The 23,451-nt window shown below is 43.3% G+C and overlaps 1 protein-coding gene across 1 annotated transcript in view; it reads right to left on the bottom strand.

Annotated features, from left to right (window-relative positions):
• Window positions 1-23,451, bottom strand: part of NCKAP5L (NCK associated protein 5 like) — a 50,357-nt gene that overhangs the window by 16,834 nt on the left and 10,072 nt on the right. The gene's annotated exons all lie outside the window — the stretch shown is intronic.

Genomic DNA, 23,451 nt, shown 5'->3' with positions numbered 1-23,451 from the left:
CAAGCTGTCTGACCAGAGAGAAGAAAATGAATCCAGGGGTGATAGACCAATGTCAAATCCAGCAGAGCTTCTACAATGCTCATGTCTAGCCAAAATGAGCTTTTTCAGCCTAGGAGGAGCAGGCTCCTCCTGTGGCATCTGATTAGTTTAATCCATAAATTTCATTGGCTTTCGGTTTAATGCAACTTGAGAATCTAGCCATTATTTACAAACTGTGCTTTACTGTTTTATATGACATAAAAACCAAGCCACTATGGTTTGTTCAGCAAACCATTATTAAAACCATGGCTTACAATCCACATTCTCTGTCAGTGATTTTAAGACGATATACCACACTAAGCCTAGCAATCTTCAGTCTCTGATGCAGTGTTTCTTAATCTTGGCAACTTTTAAGATGTGGACTACCTGGCTAGGGTATTCTGGGAGTTGAAGTCCACATATTTTAAAGAAGCTAAAGTTGAGAAACACTGCTCTGATGTATTATGAACTCAAATTGGAAAAAGAAGCTCTTCTCCAGTCCCATACCTTGAAATCTTGCAAGCAAGTTATTTGATTTATGCTTTAGCAAGTTCTTACAGCAGCTTACAGAACTTAAAAACAATATAAACTGTTAAAGAGACAGATCATGAGTCACAACAAAAATAAATACTAAAATCACCTCACAATTTATCAGCCTGACTGAAAAAGATGCATCTTTATGGACTGCTTAAAACCCAAGAGTGTAGGGCACGGGTGTCAATCTCGAACGTGTCGCGTGACATATCGTGATGTTTTTTGCTTTTGCAGAGCTGGGGTGGGCGTGGCCTCTGCGTGACACATCCGGCCCACAGGCCACCAGTTTGACACCCCTGGTGTAGGGGCTAAACATAACTCTCAAAGGATTATATGGGCAATCTGAGACAATGAACAAAAAACACCCCCCCTCACCCCCATTTGTTTGTTTTTAACCAAGCTCACTCACACAGGGGTTATTTGTGAGAGGCCAGCACTTGTGCTACTGTTGTCCTGTCCCTTTAAGTCCTCTTTCTAGCCACTACAGCAATTGTTGCCTATACAAGCTGAGCAGGGAAGCAGCTGAGGGTGGGAATGTTGGTATGTGAGAGAGAGGGAAGGAGGTGTATGCATTATAAAGCAGCATAAAGCAGATATACTGATTTCCAGAGGTAGGACTTGTAAGTAGTAGTTGGAGCAGTAATGTAGTAGAAGTGGGAAGGAATGGAGTAGTGAGCAGTGAGGACTAGCCTTTGAGTGCTTATGTGTGTGTTGCCTAAGGACCTGTGTGGTTGTGTTGGCTCTCTTGGATTTTGGAACCACTGACTTGGGTATATACATAAAGGAACCCACGACAGTGTCCAAAGTCGCCTAATCTTGTTTTACACTTGATCTGTAATTTGACATACTTTCCCAAATCCAGCTTTCTCAGGCACAAGTTATGCAGAGTTTGATAAGTGTGTAATTTTCAGGGGATTCTAAGGTTCCAAGCAGCTAAATGTCAGATTTAGGAAGGGGGAATTAGTGCTGTAAATTGCTATGAAAGATTGCCACGATATTGGGAAGCAAGCCAGAAACCGCTGTACTGAAGGCAACAGAGTATTTCATCCAGCATGTTTGTAGCTTTGCAGTACCAATGCAGAATTTGATGTTGGAGGTTCATATAAAACCTGCAAATGCATGAATACAAATCTGGAATTTATTGGTGAATCCCACATATACCATGTTCCCACTGTAAATGACAAACCTAATAAAACTATGTACTTCTCTGTTTATCAGTGAGTAGCCAAATAGGATGACTGCTCTTTGTTTATACATTCAAGGGTACCTCTAAGTTCTACTGAGAGAGACAACATTCATCTAACCAGCAATTTGTTTTGTTAATGAGCTTCTAAAGGAAGTGACCAAGATAATTTTGAAGTTACATGAATTCCTTTATCCCTTAGAGCACTCTCTTGGCAACTTTTAAGACATGTGGATTTCAACTTCTAGAATTCCCCAGCCAGCTTCCACATCAGCTGGGAACTTCTGAGAGTTGAAGTCTACATATCTTGAAGTTGCTACAGTTGAGAAACAGAGTAAGCTGCTAAATGCAGCCCAATAGGTGAAGGTTTAAAATGGAGGTACATCAACATAGCCCTAAGGCTTACCGGTGGTGGTGGTGGTTGTTGCAGCTGTAGCTTCTCTGACTAGCCTACCCCACAGATTTGTTGGAATAAAAATCATTTTGAGCTCCTTAGAAGAATGGGCAGAAACCAAACTAGCAATGCAAACCAAAATTTGAATCAAATGCTGAGGTATCATTTTCATAGAGACCCAAATTTGGGTCATGAAAATACAAGAAGTGTTCTTGCCTATATAAAAAAAGCTAGAGAACCTGAAAGAGAACCTGAAAGTCACATGGGAGTTTGAGAAATTCAAAGATCTAGAATTATTTTTTTGCTGCCCCTCTGGGAAAAAAAAACCCCAAATCGCTTACATGGAAGTTTATAATAAGAAACAAGATTAAAGAGAGGACAGAAGAATCTTTATCCTATGGCTCAATCTACTCCAACCTGGTCTTTGCCAGATTTGTTTGAACCCCAAAGGCTATAATTGGAAAAGGCAGGGGGGGAGGTCTGGGATGAGGGAGGGGGTTAGCCAGCTAACTCAAATAATTTTTTCCAATTACAGAATTGCTGAAGAAATTACTTCAGAGTGGTCTGAAGGAGGAAAAGTTAGATCACTGTATTCATTTTCTACTCTAAATTGTTGAATAATTCCCTGAAGAGTATAAAAGGATGAAGACAAATGCAGTCTCCGCTAATTTTATCCCTGGAGGAAGAACCCAGCCAGCATTTCAATTTAGCTTTGAGAACATAAAACATATGCAATGCAGGATTGGTATTCAGCCTCACCCTTTCAGAGTTTCAAATAGAATTTTTTAAAAATCTTTGAAAGTTGTAGATGTGTGTATGTTCAACCATCATATTTCCCTGCAAAATGCATGATTTTAAAACGCACAAGAAAACTGCTCTGGATTTTGGGGAACAAATATGCAAGATACTAATTAAAAATCATCCATGTGAGCATCTTCTCTCCCCTCTGACCCCATTCAGTTATCCCATCTCGTCCCCAAATTTCACTCCAGGGCAGGGTTTTCAATCTTGGCATTTTTAAAAAACATGGCTGGCTAAGGAATTCTGGGAGTTGAAGTCCACACATCTTAAAATTGCTCAGATTGAGAAACACTGCTCCAGGGTATTAAAATGCATCTATTTTCAGAACGGCTTATATTTAAATCATCTTGGCCATATTAAAAATGTGTCTGGCTTAACCATATTTTAAAAAGCCAAGCTTACAGAATCTACTTTCCTTGCAATGCATTCACTGGTTTTGGCATTTTGATTACAACTGAGTAATAATTAATTCTTTTGCTGTCTCTCAGTACTGGAACTTGAAGAAAAAGGAGTCTCAAGAGAGGAGTGAATTAGTTCAGTCAACCAGCACAGAAATTTATGCTTAGCATCCACATCCCAGAAGTTTTCACTATTTTCCAGCCCAGGGGAGACAGAAGAGTTTCCAAAATCCTCAGAACAACTGGGTGAGAGAAAAACCCAGGAGTTACCTACGGAAACTAGAAGCATCATCCTATATATTTTAACATTTTCATAAAACAACACAACAATAAACTCTTTGAATACTGCTTTTTAAAGGCAGCATCAAAAACCTCTGAATTATGTGATTGAGCTTGGAAGAAAACTAGGGCAAGCAGGTTTAGGCAAGAGAACTGGGGGGGGGGAATTCCACCTTAACTGGAGCTCCAACAAGAAAATGTAAATAGTTTTGCCCTCCCTCAAAAGAAAAAAACCCTAGTAACATGTTTTTTATCTTTGTAAAGGAAACACAAGCCCAATATACCAGATGGAAACTAGATTGGCAAAAGAAGGTCCCCTATTACATAGGAGTTCCCAATCTTTATCAAGCTGAAGCTGGCTCAGGAGTGTCTTGACACCACAGCTTTTCACTTGTGACCCCTTCAACACTTCCACCATACTGACATATGTGACATTCTCTGAGACATACAGTGAATTAATGAAATCTGTCATTTGGGATTCCTGATTCAACAGTGGCTTTGTAATAGTCCAATAAGCCGCAATAGAAGCTCCCTGTAAAAAGGCAGCCTCTGTCTTGCAAATAGAGTGCTTCCCATTTCCTCTCCCCCCCCTCCCCAAACTTTCAAGTTCCCAGAGTCTCTTGCAAAAAAAAGACACCCTCCTCTGTCTTATACATCTTACACGTTTTGCTGCACGCCAGGACGCAGTCCTGGCTGGTCTTTGCGCCTATTAGCCCCGCCAAGGGCTCGCAGGACACTTACTCCAGGCTACTTAAGCAGTCAAGGGCATTCAGCAGACTTAAATCTAGCATACTGAAAAAGCCTACATTTTCTTGGCTGCATTGCATTCCCGATATTTGGGGGGGGGGGGAGCGGGAGGGAAAAAGGGGAAACTGCAGGGCCAACCTCTATATGCATGGCACAAAGAGACTAAACAGATCTCATGGACTGTAGGGAACACGGAGACACCTGGGCGTCACTTCAATCTAAATCCCCAGGAAGAAAGAAATGCAACTGTAGTGATCTTTTTGTTTTTTTAAAGAACCAACGCCATCCTGCCGCAGGAGCGAGGAAATCTCAAGATATTGCCGTTCTGCAACAGCCTTCTTCGAGATCCCGCTCCTCTGCTACAGATGCATCCCGTCAAACAGCGGAACTTCACAGCCCAGGTCCTCAAGTCTAGTTTCAGGGCGATCGTCGAGAGACAAAAAAAAAAAAAAGCTTCTCCCCACCCCGCAGACCGTGTTTCCCCGCCGCTCCCCTCCAAGCTCTACAGCGCTACCAGCCTTCCAATCCTAACCACACGTCCTCCTCTCCCGCAAACCCTACACGCGCCCGACGCTCCTCGATCCACACGTTCCTTGCCGGTTCCGGGAGAGCTTTGGAAACGTGCCTCCTCTCTCGAAACTATATGGCTCCGAAGTCGGGGCAGCTCCCCTCCCCTATCCCGGGCTCCCTGAAGGACTCCTGCTGCAGCAGCTACCCAGCTAGCGCTCCATTTCAGACACCCGACATTTTCCAAAGCGCTCGCCCCCCTCCCACCCGCCGTCTCCTTTAAGCTCCCCCAAGTAACCTTTTCCTCAGCCTCTCCGCCAGCCCTCTTGAACTTCGTCCCCCCTCCGCCTGCCCCTAAAAGCGGGGACGGGCGGTGGGCTGGGGACCAAGCCTGAGCTCGCCTACGCCGCTGAGGCCCCGGTACCTTTGGCGCATCCTCCCGCGACACGGCCCGACTCGGGGCCTGCTATTGTTGGGTGGTGGAGGCGGAGGCAGAAGGAAACTACGGCTCGGAGCTCCGCCTTATCCGTCTCCCCACCTCAGCGCGGCCCATCTCAGCCCAGACCCTCCGCCCCCCACCCATCCTTTTTCGCAGCCCATCTGGCTGAAGGGGGATTTCCACTACCGAGGGAAGAGAAGGGAGGGCGAACTACCCGAGCAGCTTTGCCGAGAGGGCTGCAAAGCGGGGTGGGGGTGGGGGTGTTGATGGTGGATAAATGCAGCCGCTTTCAGAATTAAGGATGATTATGCTCATAATACATGTGTGTGGGGGGGGGGAATGCAGGATTCCACACAAATCAGATTGCAAAGTCGAGCGGCAGTTAATCCAGATATTTCCACATACATATTTCTGTTCAGGTTTGAAGCTTTGGAGAACAAACTCCTATAAGGAGTTGCTCATATGGTGAAGGGCAACATTTTCCCAATCTAGCAAATAGTTTCTGAGGTAAATTCCTGGGGATCCTCGCTATGTGTTTTCCCCCAAATAAGATCATCAGCAAACATGGCTGACATCTTAGGGCAGTCTTCCAAAGGACATCTGAGGTCCCCAAGGTCACGTTTCCCATTCCTAGCCCTGTGGCCTGTTTAGCAATGGCCTCAAACCTGAAAAAATGAATCCATTTTACCCTTATGCAATCTGCTCTTTAGTCACAAGGACACTCTGGTATCAGGGGCCCTTAAAGGAGAGGAATGGGAAGCCCCAGTTCCCTTTCTCAACGGTTTCCCTCCATTGGAAATATTCTGTTCTTACTCTGCAGTTGTGGATTCCAAAAATCTACTGTGGAAATAGAGATGATCCTGCTCAATTTTCTGCTTTCAGTTATAGCTGCCCTTATGCAACATAACCCTGGGCGGCTTGCAAACAGCAGTAAAAGCATTAAGCACAATAAAAGCATAAAATCCATTACAGCAAACTCTTGGCATCCACAACTACCATACATCTTCCCCAAAAGCCCTTTCTGGGCTCAGCTTCACCCTACCCCAATGCTTGTGAGAAAAGTTAAGTCTTTGCGGCTTTTCCAAGGGCTAGGCCTGTGCTGGCTTGTGGATAGGGAGGAGCAGGAGGATGCTGCAAAAACTCAAGAGGGAGAATGGGGTGGAAATCTTTGAGGGAAGGTGCCTGGGAAGTCCTTTCCTTGTTTCCTTTTCAGTAAACATTTTCATAAGTACTATTCTCAACCTTACAATTTGAAGATTGCAATCCCATTTATGCTTACATAGAAAGAAAGACCTATTGAGAGCAGGGGGATCTACTCTACATTTGCATGCTTAGAACTAGGATGATACAGCACAACGAATTACACCCTGCAATGGAAAAGGGTTTTAACTCTCTCCACACCACTAATGTTTGCTAAGAGAGAGACAAGCAGGAATTTGGAGAGACAGGAAAGCCACGCATGTGTGAGAGATCTTTAGTTTGATCCTTCACACTTTTGCAGCTGCAACTCCTGTTTTTCTAAAACTATTTGGTGACCATGATGGGAAGGTGTGAAAGAAGCCTCCATGTAAAAGAGCAGTAGCACTTATCTTAGCAACCATTTGGAAAAGATTTGCTTGTCCCTAACTTCCCAGATCCATGTAGATGCTATGACTGCGTGGCTTGTCGCACTGACTGCGCTGCTCGCGGCAGGAGGCCATGTGGCACATCATGCCAATTGCATCGGTGCTGCCACTCATGGCAGGATGCCACATGTTTCACCACGCCAAGCCTTGCGGCCTTCTGCAGCAAGTGGCAGCAGTGGCACAATGCTTCACAAGGCATGCAGCCACAAGCAGCTGCAGAACTCAGGCAGTAGCATGACAGGTTTTGGTGTGTGGGAGGCCTGGCAGCAGTGGTCCTAAGGTAAGACATCCCCCCAAAATAAGACCTGGTGCCTCTTTTGGAGGCAAAAAATATAAGACTGGGTCTTATTTTCGGGGAAACGCAGAACTTCTGTTATGTAAAGAAAAATTGCAGTAGTACATACATCTTGTATCTGGTTCATCCATCTTAATGAGCCACATTAAAGCAATCATGGCATTGGAACCATGGTTTATTAAAGGCATAAACTACAAATCATGGCTTTTCTTAAGTTATTCTATCTAAAAGTAGACACTGCACCCTATATCATAGGCAGGTGCTTTAAAGCCTCACCATTTGGAAAGTTTTGATGGCTAAACTGTAACTACAGCAGCTGTATCATGTGAACAAACCTGGAGTGGCCTGGTTCACAGGTAACATTAAACAAGAAACCATAGCTAAGGTTATAAATTATGTAGAACCAAATCTAAGCAAACCACACTAGCTTACTGTAATTCAGGCAATGCATTTTTGTGCCCATTTATGCAATAATATAAGGTGGCAGCAGTTAATTACAATCAATGAACTCAATTTAAACTATTTCTTAGTAAAGCATATACAAGCACATTAGATTACATAAAGAAATTACTTTTTGCATAGGACAGGGGTGTCAAACTCACAATGTCACGCCACGTGTCTCAATATATTGTGACTGTTTCCCCATTGCTGGCGCGGTTTTGGCATATGCATCCAGCCCGCAGGCCGGCAGTCTGACACCCCTGGTATAGGAGATTGAACAATTAACTATTTTCTAAAGCAATTTTCACCTCAGACCAGAAGGAGGCAAAAATTCTTTTGAAAGCTTTCTCTCTCATAAAACCTGCTCTTTTCAAAAATAACCACGGAAGATGCCAAAACATCATTTCATTTTTAAAATAAAAGACTATTTTAGCCCAATTAAATTATGTTTTACATTTCATCAGTAATTTTAAATATCTACAAATATTGGCAGCTGGAAAGAGAGAGAAGTATAATAGACAAGGTGATGTATTGGAACCAAGAAGGTCAAATTCCAGTCCCTACACAACTGGATAAGAGGGTCATAGATCTCTTGTTGCCAAATATACTGGTAATCCTTGACTTAACAATCATTCATTTACTAACCATTCAAAGTTACCATGGCACTGAAAAATGCAACTTGCCACCAGTTCTTGCCCTTATAACCAACGCAGCATCGCCACAATTACGTGATCAAAATTTGGTTGCTTTGCATTCAGCATTTATTTACAATGGCTGAGGCATCTTGGGGGTCACGTGATTGCCATTTATAATGTTCCCAGCTGGCTTCCAGCAAGAAAAGTTAATGGGAAAAGGTAGAAGTGTTTAAAGACCGAATGATTCACTTAACAACAGCAGTGATTTGCTTAAAGCAGCAAAAAAAGTTGTAAAATTGGGTACAACTCACTTAACAACTGTGGTCATAAGGCAAAGACTACCTGTACCAGATAAAGCGGTTGCTCGGGCATCAAACCTGTACAGGCTGCCATCTTAAGCAATTAGTAGAAATGTAGGAGAGCAATGCAATCAAATAAATATCTATCTTGCAGATACAGAGAAATAATGAAATAGTATTACTGCTTTAATTTGAAAATCCCACTTTAGGAAAATTCTGATCACGCTTTCTATTTAGAGCAGTAGTTCCCAACCTTTTCTATACCCCGCACCCCTAGAACGCTTCTGATATATTCTTGCACCCCTTACAAAAGTTTGAAATAACGGCAACGAATTATGCATATACACTATAATTTTGAAAACCCAAGTTTTCGCACCCCCTGAAATGTCCTCTTGCCCCCCTGGTTGGGAACCACTGATTTAGAGCAATTGAACAGAGACTCAACTTTCCCTATGTTACCTAAATTGTAATTCAGACATTTCCACACACCGATGGGAATTCTTGGCTTCTTTGCAGATTTGTACAAGTATTCTAAATCAAGCATCAGCAGCAGCTCTAAAATCATTATTTTTATGTTAGTAAAAAAGCCGTTTAATGTAAAAAAAAAGAAGCAGAATATGGTTGATCTGGAGAATTTATCACAGGAAATAATCATAACAATTTATTAGGCTAATGCTTTGCTGAAAATAGCATGCAAACCTTCACACAAATATAATTAGCTTTTAGGAAAAAACAATTAAAAAGAATAAATACCATTTATTAAAACAGCTTAGTCTTAACTAATTTGCTTTGACATTTATTTATTTAAAAGATTTATATGGCTGCCCATTTATATGGCTGCCCATCTTGTAAAACCCAAATCTTGGCAGCTCCCAACAATAATAAAATCAAGAAAAGAAAAATAGCAGCCTGACCCATCATCTCCAATCCATCAATCTCTAGACACTACCCCAGTCCCTGGCTTTTGAGAAGCCTAAAAGCATAGGAGTTCTGCTAGATCCCCAGAAGAAGGGTGTTCACAGGGCAGTACTGTTATAGAAAAGGCACACTTCCGAGGTCTCATTAAATAACAACACTTAAAGGATGGGACTCGGGGTGTGCCTATCCTGTCCGGCCTAGCACAGCAAGCGATAGCTTCAGGAGAGGTAGCGCTACAAATAACTTGGCTTTCTGCCATGTAGGGCTCTAAAGGTAATAACCAGAACCTTAAATTATGCCCAGAAAGAAACTGGGAGCTGGAACAGCTCACATAGCAGTTGTGTATCATGAGTAAACCAAGGGGTGTCCAGCATTGTGTGAGTTGCAGCATTCTGCACCACTTGTAATTTCCTGATAGTCTTCAAGGGCAGCCCCATGTAGGCACATTGCATTTCCAAGAGGAAGTAACCAAAGCATGAATGAGCATGAGCAAGACCACAAAGTCCAGGAGTGGTGCAAGTGATGCAAGAATTGTATCTGTACAAAGCTCCCTAAACACGACGGCCACCTGCTCTTTGAGTAGAAGCCACAAATTCAGGAGGACCTCCAAATTGCATACCAGCTCTGGATGGTTTTCACACAGATATTTGAAGAGGGACAGTGAGACACCCAAGCCCTGAGGTGTTGCACATTGTGAGGAACTAAATAAAGCTAGACCCACACGAACACTGACCGGAAATAGCTATGGAGAAAGGGGAAGAATCACTCCAAAACAGTGCCTCCCACTCTCAATCCCTGAAACCCCTCAGAGATCCAGAAGGATCAAGACAGTCACACCATCTCTTTCCTGATCCCTCCAGAGTCCATCCAAAATCATAAATAAGGCCGTATCCTTACAGTGTCCCTACCTGAACTCAGGATACAAAAGGTGCAAATAATCCACTTTATCTAGAGCCCTCTGAAGCTGAGACAAGAAATATGTAAAGTAACACATTGGTAAGAATGCCTGAAGTTCTCTATTAACATTAACAATAGCTTTAAGCAACTCCAGAACATTACAGACACCATAATATTTTTAACTGGTGATAACACAGAGTTTTGGAATAGATCATGTCTGCACATGCTATATTGCTAGACATTTTGTTCTGTAAACACTAACACCTAGCCTGTTTGGGGCACTGCTCTTTTGGGCTTAAAAGCGGATCTTTGGGGTATGCTTAACAGATGCATAGTGTACTAGCTTAGGACTACCATTTCCCCCCCCCCCCCAAAACATTGAATATCCTGTCAGAGAAACACCATTGCATGTTAGCTTATTGTAACTTACTATTTTCCAAAACAGAGAGGAATAGTTATACTTAGTAAGAAGCCTGCCTAATGCAATTCTAAAAGATCTCACCAGGATTCTTTTAATTAGATTAAAAGGGATGTTAGAAAAGTTAAGCATTATTTAAGACTTATTAATTTGAATAGGATGAATGCTTTTAAATTTTACCAGACCTCATCCTTTCGCTTTAAGGTTGCTTTCACCAATAATATGGCCATCCAACAGATTTGTTACGCCATATTAAGAGTTTGGAATAAATATAAAACAAGGTGTTTTTTTACAAAATTGCCCCTATGGGTGTCCCCCTAAGAAGCTTTTTTTTTAGAAAAGAAATGGTGGTGAAGCCAGACTGGTGGACATATGGTAAAACAGTATCTTTCAATTCTGGAGACCCCCATCTTCAAACCTAAGGAAGAATTAGAATGTCACGCTTGTCACTGGTTTACGTATCAACAAATGAAGGAAAGATTTCAACTAGACAAAAAAGGCCATGGTTTTGAGTTTGCTAAGAATGAATTGGAAATCCTACTATGTGGTAGTGATGATCATATAATTGCCAGGGTCTATTAAACATTATTAAAATTGAATTTGGAAAATGAACATGTAAAACACTGTATGATCCAGTGGGCAGGGAATTTTGGGTATAAAGTGATGTTTTAACAATGGGAGAATATGTGGATAAAGGGCTTAAAATTCACATTAAATTCTAACTTAGAAGAAATTTTTTACAAAATGATATATCGCTGGTATTTAACACCAGATAAGTTATCTAGATAGAATGTATAAAGGTATTTCAAATGAATGTTGGAAATGCAAATGTAAAGAAGGGACTTTTTATCATTTATGCTGGACATGTGATAAGCAAAGAAATATTGGTGTAGGATTCATACATTAATGCAGAAAATTCTTAAAGTGAACATAAAGATTAAACCAGAAACTTTCCTTCTGGGTCTAATGGAAAGAGAACTGGGAAAAAAATGAAATTCTGATTTTATATATGTTGACAGCAGCAAGATTGCTCTATGCACAAAAGTGGAAGGATGCCTCGATTCCTACCGTGGACGAACGGTTACCAGTGGCGTAGCGTGGGGGGTGCAGGGGGGGCGGGCCGCACCGGGCGCAACATCTGGGGGGGCGCGCTCGCACTGAGCTGCTCAGGGAGCCCCAAGGGCTGCACAGAGTCGGCTTGGCTCCGCTCTCGAGCTGCTCTTTCTTGCAAAGCGAAACGAGTCCGGCAGGTGAGATGGGCGGCCACATAAACTGAATAAAATAAATAGAAGCGCCCAACTCTCCGCCCAGGCTCAGGCCAACCGCAAGCGCCCCGCAGGCGCCCCGGCAGGCTTGGCCGAGCGAAGACGGACCCGCCGGCCGGCTGGCCTAGCTTCGTGCGCATGCGTGGCTTTATTTAGCGGGGCTCACGTGCGAGCTTGAATGCAGCGGCTCTTGCAGGTCGGAGCCCCGCCCAGCCGCCCTCGAGAGGGACCCGGAAGCATCCCGCATGCGCGCGACTCTTCTTGGAAAGTCTACGCCGCTGCGGGGCGCGTCTTTTCGGCGGTGCCATGACGTCACCGGGTTAGGGGGCGCAAATTGCCCCGGGTGCTGACAACCCACGCTACGCCACTGACGGTTACAAAAACTGATGGAATTAGCAGAGATGGCCAAATTGATTGTGCTGATAAAGGAAAAGAACATAAGTACTTTTGTTTCTACTTGGAAACCACTTCTGGACTTTGTGCTTGAGGTGGAAAAAAATGATATTAAGATTTTGGGTTTTACCGATTAGACTGATTTGCCAATACAGAAATGGCTACTGCACACTACTATAGAAATGTAAAAAGTTGAGATTTGATTTTAACGTCTGATTTTACTGCAACAGAGAGAGTCGGAAGTCAATGCCTTGTGTTTCTTCCATTCCCTTTCTTCACACCTTTTTTGTTTTCCCTTTTTCTACTGTTGTCCCCTACTATTTGCTTTTCTATTTTCACATTTTATGTTATAAATGAATAAAACTAATAAAAAAACCAAGTGAGATTATTAGATGCCATCTAGATCTAGATTTGGAAGAAACAAAGTTCCCAGCTTGTTGGTGAAATAGAATACAGACTGCCCAATAATAATGTTTTGTTTACCTGTTGGAATGTTAATGTTTACCTCTTATGGGAAAACAACACTGCTTGCTAACCATACTGCCATCTGTTGAGTTGAATACATGAGCAACAGTGACACTGTTAGTAGGTCTAGGCCAGGGGTGTCAAACTCAATTTCATTGAGGGCCGCATCAGCATTGCAGTTGCCCTCAGGGGGCCGGGTGGGTATGGCCAGGGTGGGTGTGGCCTACTGGGTGGGCGTGGCTAGAGTGCGTATGGCCTACTGGGTGGGCGTGGCCAGCTCTACATCGTTCGCATCAAGGGTGCCTATGGGAGCCTGGGCAGGAGTGGGACAGATCTGAGGGTCTCTGGCAGAAGGAGGGTCTCTGGGCCAGGGCCAAGGCAGTGGGGGCCATTCCCTCACTGTTTCCAGGATGGCTTCGCGGGCCGCATGAAACCACTTCGCGGGCCGGATCTGGCCCCCGGGCCTTGTGTTTAACATGTCTGGTCTAGGCTCCACACGCACACCTTCCTACACCAACTATTTTTGCACACTGCTCTTTTTCTCTGAGGTACACTAGAGCCTTTTCTTCGCCTGTTTCGTTAACCTTTAAAAGAATTGTGTAGCAGATTCTCCACCTGCTGCATCTTCTGGGCTGAAGGACAGGGTGGTCTTACTCTTTTCCTCTTCTCTATAAAATCTTGGCAGAAAGATTAAGATGGTGATTTTCAAGCTCTTAACTTTCAAATCAATTTGCTGACCACAGAACCAGGAAAAATGGGAAGAAGCAGGCGAGGAATGTTCTTTAAAAAAAAAATCATACTAAGATACAGAGGGGTGGGGTTCCTTGTGATTTCATACAGCGGGAATTGAACAGCAAGGGACAAACCTTAAAAGGTCAGCTTTTAAAGATTTCCTCAGCGAGAAATTGCAAGAGGAACAAAGAAAAATTGCTGAATTAGGAGAATTCATAGTTTCAAACCGGCAGTTCTCAGAATGTTCTCCCCCCACCCACCCACCCGGTATGTTAGAGGCATACAGATTGAAGGTAGACAGAGATGTGCCAGTAAGCGTTGCTGCTAGGATACAACTAATATTGTCCCCTAGACTGGTTAGCAAGCTACGAAGAGCTCTTGGAAAATTTACACTGATTTTCTGCTGTCCCAAGCACATTCATTCTTTCCATGTCATGCTAAGCTAGACATGCTGATTCAAAATTAGGCTGGAATTTTGTTTGAGGTGGAAGCTGGGGCTGGTTTTGTTTTGTTCTTCAAACCATGTTCTTAAGAGGCTTACTTTGAGCATGGGGTCAGATACACTCTCAAGAGACAGCCCCGGAGTTTGTCATGGAGAATCCATCCTCCCCATCGTTCCAGTCCTCACTGCAATGTTGGGCAGGGAGACGGAATATGGGTACACACAGCCATCTGGCATAGGCACGGGAGCAGAGAACAATGTCCTCTTTGCAGAAATGGATTAAACAAGATTTCCAGAAATACACGAACCCCAATTTCCCTCCTGATTGTGTAAAATCCCAATTCCGTAAAAAGACCAGCTTTCCTGTTCTACTTTAGATTGCCCATGCTATTTTGGAGAAGTCATTGGGCACATTTGGCTTAGCCTTAGGAGATCTGCTAGTTCCCTTTATGCCTCCTAATTGAAACACACCGTAGAACAGCGAGGGATGGGAGAAATGGCAGCCCCAACAGGAAAGGTAAAAACTCCCTTTATTAATTTTCCTGGAAACAAAATATTGAAGCAGTTCGCCACTGCCATCTTCAAATATGTTTTATCATCTTCCTTGAATTATCTATAGCCCTGGTATTCCCTAGAGATCCCCCACAAAAATAGAAAAATCTATTATCAGTGTGGCTTCGCTTCTATTATGGGAGTTGGTGAGTTGCGGCTCTGCTAATGTTCTGTGCTTCGGCCCCAGGAGCAGGAATGATATCAAGAGAATGTGGGAGGCAAAAGTACAAAGTTTATGAATAGGTTCTTTTTCTGGGCTCTGTAATATAATAAGGAGCAAGATGGTATTCATCTCAGCCAAGCTTATTTTCAGATATGATGAAAAAACACAAAATGTGGGCCACCTTTCTCCACAAGTTTAATCGTTCTCCTGCCTCTTGAATTTCAGTTGTGGGAAGCTGCCTACAACTGAATACCGAGAGATGTACAATATCCCAATCAAGGAACTACCAGGGAGACAAACAATCAAACAGACAAATACACTAATAAAGGAACAACCACCGCCCCACCAACACAGGCAGGGCAAGCTACTGTACCTAAACAAGGAACAAATTCCACACTCACTGCCACTGATGATGTTACCTAGTTCAGGGCTTTTCAACCTTTTCACCCATTCTACCACTTTTAGGATATGGCAAAGTCCGAGTACCACCAGTCGCCTAGCAAGGTGTCAAAAACGTGATGACAAAAAAAAAAGGAAAAAAGTGATGAAGTACAGGTAGTCCTCGACTTACAACAGTTCGCTTAGTGACTGTTCGAAGTTACAATGGCACTGAAAAAATGAATCAGTTGCCAAGCATCTGAATGTAAATCTCAAGACCCTGGAGATGCTGCAATATTCCAGCTGATCGGGGCTTCTTCTGGGCTCAGCAGAAGCGCCAGGATCAATGCCGAGCTCCAGCTGGAGCCTGGCGCTGATCCCGGCGCTTCCACTGAGCCCTGACAGCCCTGCAGCTCCAGCTATCTCTCACGGTGCTGCCACTGGTTCAGCTCATTCCCCTCATCCACTACCACTTTTCTAGGATGGACGCGTACCACCTGCCAGGTGCCAATGTACCACAGGTGGTACCCGTACCACTGGTTGAAAAGCCCTGACCTAGTTGGATAATGCAATGTCTGCAAACAAACAACCAAGCTCAAAGAGCACCAAAGATGCCAAAGCTGCTCTCCCTTTTGCTTATAGATTTTTTAAAAATATCCACATGGACTGACAAGGTGAGAAAAAAATACCTTGCAGGTTAGCCGGTGGGAAGGAGCAATGGGATAATTAGAGCCAGATGAGTTTGTTGCTTCCACACTTCTCAAGCCCCCCAAAACATCTATCAATATTGTAGAAGGGTTATGGGCAGATAAAAGTGGAGAGAAAGAAAGCAAATGACAGAATAAGGCCAAACGTATATTGAGAAAGAAGCTTTGACCAGCCTGAATTTCTGTCATCACCAAATTGGAATCATATTCAAAGCACTATGCACCTAGGCCCTCTGTGGGATACAGCCCATGGGTTTTGATGCCACAAGTTTGGCAACTTAAAAAAAATCACAGATGTTCAGCAAGCAAAGCATAATATACACACACATATTTTTAAATGACTAATCCAGATAATTTGAACCAGAATCAGTGCAGAAATAGGCCCAAGGGAGAAAAGAGTGAGAGAAAAATTAAAGAATGAACACTTCATGGCTGGAAATGCTGCGTCTGAGCTGAAGCCTGAACAAAGAGCCAGGCAGCATCTTTCGTTTAAGCACAAGTCATCAAGAATTTGCTCTCTTCCATAAGGTTTTGGGTTGTTTTAGAAGTAGACACCGTACCATTTGAAAATGAGTTCCCAATGTACATGCACACCTTCCCCGCAGACATTTAAACAAAACAAAGGGGAATCAAGAGGCTAAATCCAACCCGTACAAGGGGCTACACAGAATTAAATGTCCTGCTCTCCAAGTCCTGACATGGAATTATATAGTGTCTGCACACAGAACCCAGCCTTATGCAAACAGATTGGAACAAATATGTGATCCTGCTTTTTGCACTGATAGCAAATGCATATAAGGAGGATGGGGTTCTGGGAATTAGGCTGCTGTCTATGGCTGCAGTCCCCAACCTTTCCAGTTCTGTGGACTGGCAGTGGCGGCAGGGGGGCGGAGGGGATGGTTTCACAGGGGCTCCCGCTGCTTGCACAAAATGAACTTCGCGCACTCACGTTCACCTACAGCTTGCACAGCCTGGTTCCCAAAGGGCCGTGACCTGGTACTGGGCTGTGGATCCCTGCTTTATGGTCTTGTACCGTCTGTGGCAAAGGTGTCAAGCTCGCAACGTCACGGGATGTGTCGCAACGTATTGCGACTTTTCCCCCATTGCTGGAGCTGGGGTGGGCGCGGTTTTGGTATGACGCATCCAGCCCGTGGGCCAGCAGTTTGACACCCCTGGTCTATGGCATATGATGTCTAGCAAGCCTCTTTTGAGGATTTAAAGATTGGGATTGGGTTCATGCCGTCATGTGCTTAACCATAGGTTGGCGAGAGGCTTGGTTCACATATGCTACTTGCAAACCCCTTTAGATCATTGGAAATGGAGCAGCCTAAAAAGTCAAATAAATCAACAAACAGGACCCTAAATCTTGTCTTAGTTCAGCCATTTGCCATATCATCAACTGTTTCTCCACTGCAAGACTTAAAACATCTTTCAAGAAACGTTCAAGACAAGTAAAACTGGAGGTACCGAGTGACTTTTCGCTTTTATATAGAAGCCGACATCGCCACTGCAACTTCAGTGTGCAAATTCATATGCTGCTGTCAAGCACACGATATACCTAAGATAAATGAACTGTTAGCCTGTTTGTCAGATGCTGAGAAACGCAGTCTTTCTACTGGGAGGGTGGATGCACCAGCCTTGGATAGCACTCAGCAAAATCCCCTGAGGACACAAAGAATCCTCTCGTGTCATTTCACATCCTGACATGTTCTGGTGTGAATCATAAATATGTTTTTTTGTAAATCCTCAATTCCATTTCCATCATGTATTCACGCATCTTCTTTTTTGCTCAAGGCTTGCTGGTGCCATAGTTTGCTGTGAGAAGCATTCCATCAAGGTAAGAAATGCCGTGCTGATTCAGACTGTCAGCCGTCTCACTCAGCAGCTTTTCTCTTTCTCTTTCTCAGTTTACGCCGAGCAGTGGTTAGTCAGTTGCTTGCATCTTGCTCAGTCCTCTCCAGGCAGCTATACTTGCTGTTGCCTGACTTCTGCTGCGCGTCAGAATGTCCCAAGGTGATGAGTTTTGCAGGTTTCCGCTGCACTCCCTCTTTCGTCTTACACGGTGCCACATTCCAAGAAGTGGGATGTAGCAGTGCATGTCATTCAAGAGCCAAAGGCAACTTCTTCCGAACAGTAATGAATGACTTTAATATTTAAGCAGTAAAAAGCAGGGGCAGGAGTCGGATCATACTGTACTGTTTCTAACTAAACAGGAAGCCCAAACTGTCTGCTTAGAGAGCTCATGTCCCAAATTTGGCCAAATATACAATGGAATCATTCACAAATTTAGAAACACACACAGGGGGGGAGAGGGAGGGAGGGAGAGAGAGAGAGAGAGAGGGAGGGAGGGAGGGAGGGAGGGAGGGAGAGAGGATTGCTGCCCATTTTACAGCAGCAGGATGTCAAAAAGCAAGCCCAATAAAAGAGAACAGCCTTATTTATTTCAAAGACTGGGATCCCACCTATAGAAAGTTAAGATGGATCCCATCCCCCTCAATGCACTTGGAATGGGGCAATCAGCCCCACGTTCAAATTATACAACTGTGTCAAGATGCGAAGTAAAACAAAAGCATATGTTCTTGTCCTCTGAAGACCCAGCCACAACTACTACAGCAGCAAAAATAGCAGCAGAGCCTCAGGCTGGCATACATCTGTTTATTTATAGCTGCAACTGGTCACAATTGCCGTGTCTCCGTACTGAGCAGAAAGGGGAAAATTGCAGACAAGGAACGAGTGTGTGTCTCTCACACATAAGGCCCTTAATCATTTTATTCTCACATGATTATCCACCTACCACTCTGAGTAAAAGCAGGGGATAAGAAACTTGATGTCTGGCTTTTTTTTATATAGCATTTTCACACAGCCAAAGGCTCTTATGTGCCATATCCCACCGGATCCCTGTTATCTTTATATTAAAGAGGAATTTGGGAGGCAGCCAAGAACAGGGGCTTGAGGAAGGCTATATAGCAAGTACATTGCAGGAGCCAAACAAATCTTCTCCATGCCAGTCCTTAACCTTCCACCATTTCATCACGAATGTTAAAGGATAAGCAATCTGTACCACATTTGATGATCAGCTTTACGATTTATTTAATCACCAGTTTTATCCTGCCTTTCCTCCAAAGAGCTCAAGTTAACCCACATCTGCCTTGTCCTCCCCGCATCCCTTCCCCTTTGGAGAAGGCAAGATTAATCATTTATCTGAACCACATCGGAGAATCAGTTGAATCCTGGGCATTCTGGATGACCAGGAACTGAACTCGGATATCCCTTTTTGTAAGGCTTTGAAGACCCATCCCTTCCAGGCACTGGGCCAGGAGGTTAGGTGAGCCTGCTTTAATGGCTTATGGGATTGCCTACAAAGATGATTAGTTATAGATACAGCAGCTGCATCTGGCATACAGCTTATTTAGTGACCATTCAAAGTTGCGGCATTGAAAAAAGTGACCATTTTTCATACTCATGACTACTGCAGCATCCTCACGGTCACACGATCAAAATTCGGATTTTGGCAACTGGTTCATATTTAGGACGGTTGCAATTCCCCGGGATCATGTGAACAGCTTTTGTGACTTTTTGACAAGCAAAATCAATGGGGAAGCTAGATTCACTTAACAGGGTTACTAATTTAACAACTGCAATGATTCACTTAACAAACTGCGGCAAGAAAGGTCGCAAAATGGGGCAAAACTCAGCAACATACATTTTGAGCTCAATTGTGGTTGGAAGTTGAAGACTAACTATTTTTCTTCTTATTGTCTGTGGTATATTCAGTGTTTTAGTTGGTTGCTAGCCACCAATAATTGTGGATGAGTGGACAGCCATGTAAGTTGAATGAGATGATACACAGATATAGATAGATAGATAGATAGATAGATAGATAGATAGATAGATAGATAGATAGATAGTTAGATAGATAGACAGATAGATAGAGATATGATAGAGATAATTTAGATAGAGATATAGAGATGATAGAGATATAGAGATGATAGAGATGATAGAGATATAGATAGATAGATAGATAGATAGATAGATAGATAGATAGATAGATAGATAAATAGATGATAGATAGATAGATAGATAGATAGATAGATAGATAGATAGATAATGGATGGATGGATGGATAGATAGATAGATATACATACAGATGGACAAACAGTAGGTATGATAGATATGTAGGTAGGCAGGTAGGTAGGTAGAATCATTGTCGAGTTCAAAAGGAGCATGATATTTCTTAGCTACAGCCTCAGGAAGCAAAGCCATATTTCGAGAAAAAAGTGGTAAAACTCATGGAAAGAGAATTTTAGGCACATGAGACAATTCTCAGTTAAAGTTCCACATTCATCGAACAAGTTTAGTCATGGTTCATGGGATGATGGGAGAGACAGAGACAGTTTGGTGTAATGGTTAAGGCATCAAGCTAGAAACCTGCACACCCTGAATCCTAGTCCTGCCTAGGAAGGAGGCAATGGCAAACTATTTCTGAAAAAAATTGCCAAGAAAATTGTAGGGATTTGTCCAGGCAGTCTCCAAGTCTCTGGTTGAATGGAAGAAGAAGAAGAAGAAAACGGCAATAGAGAAGAATTAGAAAAAAAATCAAAACCTAAAGTAATTATGTATTCTTAATATAATAGAATAAAAACACAGATCCCAACAAGGGGCAATTCCTGTGCATAAGGGATCACATACTTATTCGTGGAGGAAGGCAACACTGACTTTCATCAAGACAGAGTTCCAATGCACACGATTTGCCCAACATTTAAACTCAGGGGAAGTATTCACGCAGGCCCAAAGAAAATGAGTGAAAAGCAAGAGGCTGCTTAGGAACTAACCTGCACTGAATTAGGGCAGCATTGCCTAGGAAGGCAGGGCAGGAGATGGACAATCCTTACCACCCTTACCAGTAAAGCAGGATAATTGAGCTTATGGGGGCCAAAGTACAAAATCTGATGTTGCCTGCCCATTTTCATTACCAAGTGCAACATTCTCTAGACATCGTTCTTTCCCAGCCCTTCCTGAAGACACCAGGAGTTGAACTTGCTGGGATTTTTATTTTTATTTTTTTGCCTATAAAGCAAATGTTCTACCATAGCACTTGCCCCTTGTGACATATACAGTCACAAGGGATATGTATGTGTGTGAAAAAAAGAACCTACTCTTGTCTGGAGGGAGCCAGTATGTACTGCGACAGGCATGCCCCAGGCCCAGATGATGCTGGACTACAACCCTAACATCCTTAGAGACCAACACATCTAGAAGGGCCAGGCTGAAGAAAACTTCTCTATAGTACCACACTGCTGGGAAAGGTTACCCCACCATTATTCCATATTAATATCATAATGAAAACAATTGGAGAGAGGACGCGATGATCAGCTCAACACATTCCAATCCATCCTTTCAGCTGGAACACCAGTCTGGATAATAGCAATATCATCATCAGACCACTGCATTTGCACACTGTACATTTTAAGTATCTTGTTTCAATATTGAGCTTAGATTCCCGTCCAGGGAGACAGCATATATCTTAAAGATGGCTCCCTAAGCTGCTGCCTTGAGTTCCAGAGTTTTCATTCTGCTTGGCTGGGAAAGGATCCAAGATCATTAACACTCAACACAAGGGAAGATTGTTAGTAGATTCACACCCTGACGAAGCTATCTAGTCCCTGGTACAGCCAAGGAGATCAGAGGTCCTTTCCGTTTTCCTTTTCCCTTTCTCAAACTGGGTCACTACAGATAGTCCTCGACTTACAACAGTTCATTTATTGACCGTTTGAAGATACAAAGGCACTGAAAAAAATTACCTATGACCGTTTTTCACAGCAGTGCAGCATCCCCATGGTGATGTGATCAAAATTCAGACACCTGGCAACTGACTCACAGTTACGATGATTAGTGTCCCAGGGTCATGTGATCACCTTTTGTGACTTTCTGGAAAACAAAGTCAAAGTCCAAGCCAGATTCACTTAACAACTGTGTTACTAATTTAACAACTGCAGTGATTCACTTAACAAGTGTGGCAAGAAAGGTCATAAAATGGGGCAAAACTCACTTCACAAGTGTCTCACTTAGCAACAGAAATTTTGGACTCTGGTAGGTCAAGGACTACCTGTATTTTTTTTTTATTAAGGCATAAACAAGATTGCTCGAGCAAAAAAGTCAAGCTCAATGCTGTTTCATCTTCACCTTTCCAAATTCCATCACCTATAGACCAAGGAACATCTAACCCGTTACACTGAACCAAATTAACTTGATTATCTAGTTGCAGTTTCCACTAGAGCAGGGGTCCCCAACCCCTGGTCCGTGGACTGGTACCAAGCCGCAGCATACCAGCAACCGGTCCACACAAACAAGCACAAGCCCCATCCATGGGATGCAGTCAGCATACAAAACCATGCAGAAAAACCTCTCTCCATGGAACCAGTGCCTGGTGCCCAAAAGGTTGGGGACCTCTGCGCTAGAGTTGTGGCAATGTCAGCCTCTTCAGTCTTCAAACAGTCTGGTTCACCCAACTGGTTCATGCCAAACGTGGGACTAGAACTCAAGAGTCTCCTCTCCATTTTTATCCTGTTGCCTTAATCACTACAGCAACCTGGCTTTCTTATAGACAGCATGCCTCCTATCAATAAAAGTTTAACCCATATGACCTCTAATATTGATTAGGTAGGTAGTCATGCTGTGATATTAGGAATTAGTGCTGGCTGGAATCACAGCACTACCAGCTTTAGGAATTAAGTGTTGGCTACTGTATTTCTATCTTCTCCTATTACCGACACTGAAGTGGATTGGAGCCTACTGCTCAACCAACAGCCCGGCTTGCCTCCCGCACTAGTTTCAGTTGAATTAATCCAAAGTTTTGATCCTTGTTATTCAAAGATCCACCTCCCCCATCCCATTTTCCCTCTCCCGACCCTACAGTAATGGCAGGAAATGGCACCACATCAACCAAAGAATGGGGGAAGTGAGATGCTGTCTGTAAGGAAAAGGAAAGCCAGCAATTGTGAAGAGAACAATGGCAAGAAAGTGCCCTTGTGTCTCCCCCAACCAACAATTTCAGTGGGTATCAGGATAAGGGAGCTGAGAAGAAAGAGGGGGGCACAAGGTCCAAAGACTTAATCAAAGGGGAAAAGAGAATTTCTTTCTCCACTTTTTCAATTGCTGTGATCCACAAGACAACCAATTTATAAGCTGAGTCCAAAGAGAGGTTGTTTGTGGAACAGCTTAAACAACTAAGTAAACAGCACGTGACTCCACTGGTGGGCCTCCTAAATTGATCTTACCAGACAGGATGGAGTCTAAACTCTAGCTGAAAGGAACAACCAGGCACCCAGCTTCATCTCAATTCAGAGCCACACATCGAATCCACATGCTACAAGAAGTGAACTAATTAAGTAAGACCTTTAGTAAACTCACAATAACAGTTGCATTGTTTGCAATGGCTACAGGGAAGATAGGAAAACACATCCTGACAAACATTGCTGTTAACATTAGAGGGGATGTATCAAACTGGGGTGGACTGCTGTAATTTT

This window comes from Vipera berus (genome assembly GCF_964194415.1).
Source record: "Vipera berus genome assembly, chromosome: 2".
Taxonomy (NCBI): Eukaryota; Metazoa; Chordata; class Lepidosauria; order Squamata; family Viperidae; genus Vipera; species Vipera berus.
Note: the sequence above shows the minus strand (reverse complement) of the source record. Positions and strands in the feature narration are given on the sequence as shown.